Below are 6,570 nucleotides of genomic sequence, written 5' to 3'. Positions count from 1 at the left end.
CCCCAACACAGCCATACTGGTGGCCTGACTGGCCGAGCTGCAGATGCATCGCTGTCCCTGTGTGCTTCATGCTATCCTGTGCTCACCTGAGGAGGATGAGCTGGGCTTGGGGGATGTTCTGACCACAGGGACTGCTGTGCTTTTTGTGAAGCTCTTCCTTTCTTGTGACTCTCAGCCTGGGCTGTCGTTCTTCCTCTGCTTTTGTCTTTTCAGGCTCAGATTCCTCAGTCTCAAGAAATTTAGTCTGTGCAAGTTTGAAAGTGGCAAAATTATCATGCAAGCCCTCCATCTTCAGCTGAACCTTCACTTTTCTTGAAGGCAGGCAGGAACTGGAGCTACACAGGAATGTGATCACTGGGAGTTCAGGTTACAAACCTATGACCTCCGATAGGGTTTGGTTTTGTGAGATGGCCAACTGCTGCCAGAAAACAGGCGCTCACTACTCAGGACCGAGTGGGGAGTTGGGTACCCAGCTCTTGCTGCATCTCTCCCGCAATGGTCATCCCTGAGTAATTGGGCAATTTGAGCACCTTCCTGCAATCAAACAGGAATCAAATTCCTCTCCTGTCTCTGTGGGAGAGGGCTGTCTGTGCTCCACTCAAACCCCAGCAGACACTGAGCCCTGAGGTCAGGCTGGCAGGGGGCTGGCTGATGGTTGCTGTACTCATGTGGGTGTCTGCATCTTGGTAATGACTGAGAGCTCAATTGCTCCTCTAAGTCGGCTGCTCCACTTTTAGGAGGACTGAGTTTCCTACTCGTTCCCTGTTTGGGTTCATGGCCTCGCTGGCTCCTGGATACCCAGGAATAATGCAGCTGTTTTTTTCATAGCAGAAATGGAGGTGAGTGGGGGCTGCACTGGGTCTGGGGGCTGCACTTCTGAGTCTCTGCCATTTAAGGGTGTCTGGGGGGGTCCTTTTGTGGGTTTGGGATGCAGGGGAGGTGGCTGCCTTCTCCAGCACTTCTTGACTTGCAGATGAAGCTGTGACGAGGCTCTCTGTGTGTATATGTGTGTGTGTGTCTCTCTCTCTTCTGCCGTTTTCTTTAATTACAATCTCAGAGGTAATTTCTGACGCATCATTAACAGTTCTGAGTAAACAAGGGGAATTCTCCAAATTATTCGTGATGAGTACAAAGGGAAATTGGCTTTCATCAGCTCCCTCTCCACCAAGGAAGAAGATGATCTGTAATAGGCTGCCCTTGGATGCCTTGAATCAACTTGAGACAGAGCAGCGAGCACTCCTGTTCATCCAGCTGCCAGAGGGCAGCCCTGCTGCTGAGCTAAGTGGCCAGGGCTGGCCACAGCTGGGGCTGTAAATGTAAAGTGCCTTTGGAATATGGGAGCTTCAGGCAATACTTTTCAATGTTCAAAGTGACCAAAACCACCTGCAAACCTGGGTCTCAGCTTGTGCCTGATTTAGTGGCTGGTAACCCTACCCACTGCAAGAGGGTTGGAACAACAGAGGGTTTGAGGTCCCTTCCAACCCAACCATATGTGATTCCCGGGAGGCGTCACCCTTGTCTTTGCCCTCAGGATGAAGGGAGATGCCTGAGGCCAGCACTGTTGGGATGGGAGGGATGGAGCATTGATGTGGAAGGCCTTGGGTCCTTGAGAACTAGGTTTGGTGCAAAGCATGGGCTTAGAGCTGCTGGTGTGCCCTCAAATGAAGCTGAAGCACCCATGTAAGCATCCATAGCCCTCGGGTCCCCACACACTGCTCTGACAGCCCGGTCACTCATGCTCCAACACAGTGGCAGAGCATCTCCGATAGCAACCGGAGGAGCACAGGTTATTTATATTCATGTGGCAGCTCTGCCAGCCGTGACTCTGTTATCTGCCATGCATGAATATTATTTGAATGCGCGGTAATACGGAGTTTGTCGTGACTATTCTTCTGCGTGAAGCGAGGGATTTGTGGTGGGATGGCAGCCCTCCCTCCAGCTGTCAGTCAGGAGGGGTTTCCTTTTCCTGTCTTGTTGAAGCCGCATCCCCAGCAAGGTGAGACAGTGGACACTTTTTTCTCTTGTTAATATCCATGTCTAATCTCCTCTCAGAGGGGCCCTTTGTCCTATACTGTAGCCAAGATGAGTAATTCAGGGATAGATGAGACGCTATAATTGGTTTGTGACAAATTAAAACATTTTTCCTTCGGAGCCGTGCGCAGGACTGTGGTCTGGAGCTGTCACACATCACAGGGGAGGGCGATTTTTGGAGTAAGCACATTGCAAATTGGCTCCAGATACGCCTTGGAGTCGGAAATTGAACTCCAGCTGGTGGCTCTGCTCTGCTGGGGTTTTGTTCTGAGGGGACAGAGGGAACTTGTGCTGATGGAGAGGATGCATCTCATTGTGAGCTGGTGTGGGATGCTGGGGAGCACAGGGATGTGAGATGGAGGTGGGCAGACAGAGCTGGAGCCCACCAGGGCCTGTCTTACCTCCATGCTGCTCACAGGAGTTCCTCTGTCACATCCATGGAAGGATCAAGCTGCAGCTCACCCCATCTCTTCCCCACAGTTGCAAGTGGGAGAGCGCTGCAGCGATGTTACTTCATCATGGTGGAGATGGATGGGGAATGGAGTGTGAGCAGCAGGCCTGGGAGGAACATTTCTCTATAGAGGGGTTTGAGGAGGAGCAAGAGGAAGTCACCATGTGGGCTGGTCTGTGTGAAGGGCAGTGGGGAAGGAAGCTGAGCTGGGAAGGGCAGGCAGAGCCCAAGGACAGAGTGTCAGGGGCTGATGGAGTCCTGATGGGATGGAGACCACAGCCAGACTTAATATGGGAGTGGGTCAGAAAAATGGAAACACAACCTTGAGTTGTTTGCCTCAGTGTTTTGTATGTGTTAGTGAAGGAAAATGAGACGTAAGGAAGGAAGCTGTGAGTTTTCCAGTGGGGCTGCATCTTGAAGAAGAGCGCTTGGAGGAGAAACCCATAGGTATCAAAACCAGGAAAGCACAAAGGCTTTCAGGTGCCGAAAGAGACCCCAGAGGGGCCAGGTGAGAAAATGAGGATATTTGGACATCTACGAGATGAGAGGAGTATGGTGGGGTGGGAGGCTGCTGGTGGTGAGGAGCTGGAGGCATTGCAAGGAGAGATCACAGGATCTCCTTCAGCAGAGGAAAGTGCAGAGATGCAGCAAATCCTGAAAGGCAGGATCAGATGGTGAGCTGTGACTGGTGTCACTGGCATTAAGACGTTCACTAATCCGGTTTAAGGGGATAAGCCCAAAAAAATTGTGGAGACCTAAATTGGAGCTTGTCACTCTTCCATGGAGAGCAGGAATGCGGAGGAAGAGGATTTGCTGAATGAGGCCTGGACGATTGGGTGGGATGGAGGAGCTCAGAGAACAGGAAGGATCGGGAGGAATCAGGTGTGAAGGAACAACAGGAGTTTTGAACTCAAAGTGCTAATTGGAAATAGCAAGCTCTGGGAGAAATTGCCGCTCTGGTTTCAGCCCGTGGATGACTTCCCTTGGCACAGTGTCCAGGAGCCTTCTGGGCTGTAGAATCGCTCTTTTAATAACTCCCAGGCTGACCCCACGTGCTAGGTGGAACTGGTAAGGTAACAGTGACACTCTGTAGAAACCCAGCGATGATGGTCTGGGAAGCTTACATGATGCATATCAAAGCCAGTATGGGAATTGCGCAAGTGTGATGTAGGTCTGGCACTAAAATGATAAGAGCCATATCAAGGGAATAACTTAATTAACTGGTCTTGATCAAAGAACTATATGAATTCAATAGCCCAGTTTTCAGTGCTAAATGATGAAGTTTAGAAAAACTGCACTTGACGCAATTATCAATTTTCCTGACCGAGGAGCTTTGAAGTGGCATTAAGAAGGGACAGGCTATTGTTCCACTTAGGACAACTTTCCCCCTCCCTCAAGTGACGGGAGGCAGAGGGGCTCTCTCCTTTCTCAAGTGCTCATTTGAAATGGTCTGAGGCATAACAAACAGGGGATGCCAAGGGGGAACGGTATCTCAGCTTTACAAGTTAATTGTTTCAGATGGTGTAAATCAGGAACAAAGAGCTGTCCTTTCCCTGCCAGCCAGCAGAAATGTCTTAATTTCCCTGTAGCTTTCATTTTGCAGTGGAATTTGGAGGAGAAGTGGTTCTGTTTAACTTTCAATGAGCCTGGACCTTTTGGTTTTGGTCCCTCTGGCACGTCTGCCCAGCTGCAGCAGAGAGCTGCGTGCTGCTCATACAAGATGCGAGAGCAAGGAAGGAGTTAGGCTTCTGCAAATCTTTAAAATACCAAACATCGTGGGTGTTTGTGTGTGCGTGTGTCCGGTTTGGACGTGTTTGTATCAGCTCAGTGTGTGGCATCCAACCCATCGCTGTCTGAACACAGCCACGTTGGCCAGCTGAGTGTTTTCTTCTTGCTGAGTTCCTCAGCTGCTGACTTGCACAGGTGCTGGACTCCAGTCTCCCACATGGTCAACCAACAGCTGTAAAACACTGCGATGGGCTCTGAAGGGCATATGTCAATGCATCTGACTACAGCTCACTCCAGCTGCAGGAGGTGGATTCCCCCTCTACAGGACTAAGACACCCAAATCTGGCTGCAAGGCAGAGGATGTCCAAGCGCCCTGCATGAGAGCATCAGCAGTTCCTTACTGTGAATTCACCCATAACCAGCAAGGTAAGCAATGCTGAAACACGGGATCAGAGAGCAAACTGTGCTACAGGAACACCAACCCATGCTCCACACGGAGGGACAACGATCCCAGAACAGTTGTACTAAATCCCATGTTTATGTATTTTGTCATGTTTGTAACAGACACAATGTTTTTGAACAGTGAGATGTTACATAGTGAAAGGATGCTCTCCTGCACTCTGTGGGCTGCCAGAACTCTTGATTCAGTTTTCTTGATGGTCAAATTAAGGACATAGAGGCACAGTTCTCCAAATCACCTCATTCTGAACACTGAATGTTTCTGAGCTTGAAACCAAAACATTAAATCCAGCCTTCCTTTTCCTTTTGGGAGATGGGATGGGGATGCTTACCTTGCCTTTAAGCCATCCGTAGCTCAGTGCTTTTGGCTGGCAGCTCTCTGTACGTATGAGCTCCAAGACAGCACTATGAGAACAGCCTATTGGAGAAGGTGCCCCATACAGTGCACAAAATGCTTTCCTCCCATGCAGTAATAAACCACAGGACAAACATCATCAGCAATAACAGTGAAAGGCCTGCTGTGAGAAGGGGTAGGATTTCACTGGATTTCCCGAGCAGTCTGCTCTGTATTTTTGGTGCAGGATTAAAAATGATGTTACTGGTAGTCAGTGGGGCATCTATCTGATGAAATCCACCTGGTTACGGAAGCTGAAATTTAAACTTCTGCAGAACTCCATTGCTATTGTAAGGGAGAAAGGAAAGCCTGCCCTGCACCCTGCAACACTCCACATAGAGTCATAGGACGGTTTGGGTTGGAAGGGACCTTGATGGTCACACCTTCCCTCATTGGCAGGCTTCTCCTCCTTCCCTGCTAGCAGGCTGGTGTCCTGCAGGCTCACAGGTCACTGCAGGAGCTGGTTCCCTTCCTTACTGTCACCTTGGCATCTCAGTCAGGTCTTCCAGAGAAGTGAGTCCAGCTGTTGGATTTGCCACCTGGAAAAGGATGTCTCGACCATACCCATCCATCAGGGACACTGACAAGTCCTGTGCTTCCTACGGGCAGCTTCTGCTCTTCTCCAGCCCCTAAGTGGTCAGGCACTGGAATGGCCTGCCCGGGGGGGTGGAGTCATCGTCCCTGGCAATGTTCGAGAGGCATCTGGATGAGGAGCTACAAGATATGGTTTAGTAGCTTGTGGTAGCAATGGTGATGGGAGGATGATTGAACCAGATGATCTTGCAGGCTTTTTCCAACCTTGTGATTCCATGATTCTACGGTGGTGGTATGTCCTCTCAATGTGAGTGCTTCATTCCCAAGGCAGGGAGAACTGGGGATGTGTCACATCCATCTGTTGTGATCTGAGGCTGCTGAGAAGCCTCAGAGAGGCCCTCACGAAACCTAGAATTAATTCCAGGCCTGTCTGCTGGAAGATGCGGATACGCTTTGGTTTTGCTCTCTGAAACGCTTCTCCTGGGCAGAAAGAAGGAATGGCTTCCAGAGGCAGCAGCAAGCCCGAGGTCTGAGTCCTTCCCCAGGTCTGAGCCCTGGAGGTGGGACTGTCAGCACAGCCTTTGTCTGCTGGCACGGAGCAGATGTGGGTGCCCATGGGCAGGGAGTGGAGCTGCAGCCGGCCACGCCAGCTCCGAGCAGCGAGGGCAATTAGAGATCAGAAGAGCCGGGGTGGCTTCGTCACATTTCCCTGCTGCCGTTCTGGAGGTGATAATATAATTCATATCAGAAGAGTTAGTGGGCTGAAAATGAATTGGAGAAATCAATCCAGAGGGTATAAATGAATTAGCATGTAAATGAGGACACTTGCTCTACATAGTTTAATATTGCCTGCAGCTGTAAATAATTCCAGGGATGGAATCAAAAGCCACAAACAACTTCATTTTTGTGCTCCTCCCCGGTCCGGGAGCACCTGCAGCTACGACCGACCCACCCTCACTGAATCACCGTGTTG

Source organism: Meleagris gallopavo, chromosome 16, assembly GCF_000146605.3.
Source record: "Meleagris gallopavo isolate NT-WF06-2002-E0010 breed Aviagen turkey brand Nicholas breeding stock chromosome 16, Turkey_5.1, whole genome shotgun sequence".
Taxonomy (NCBI): Eukaryota; Metazoa; Chordata; class Aves; order Galliformes; family Phasianidae; genus Meleagris; species Meleagris gallopavo.
The sequence above is the reverse complement of the archived record's forward strand: the minus strand, read 5'-3'. Positions refer to the sequence as shown.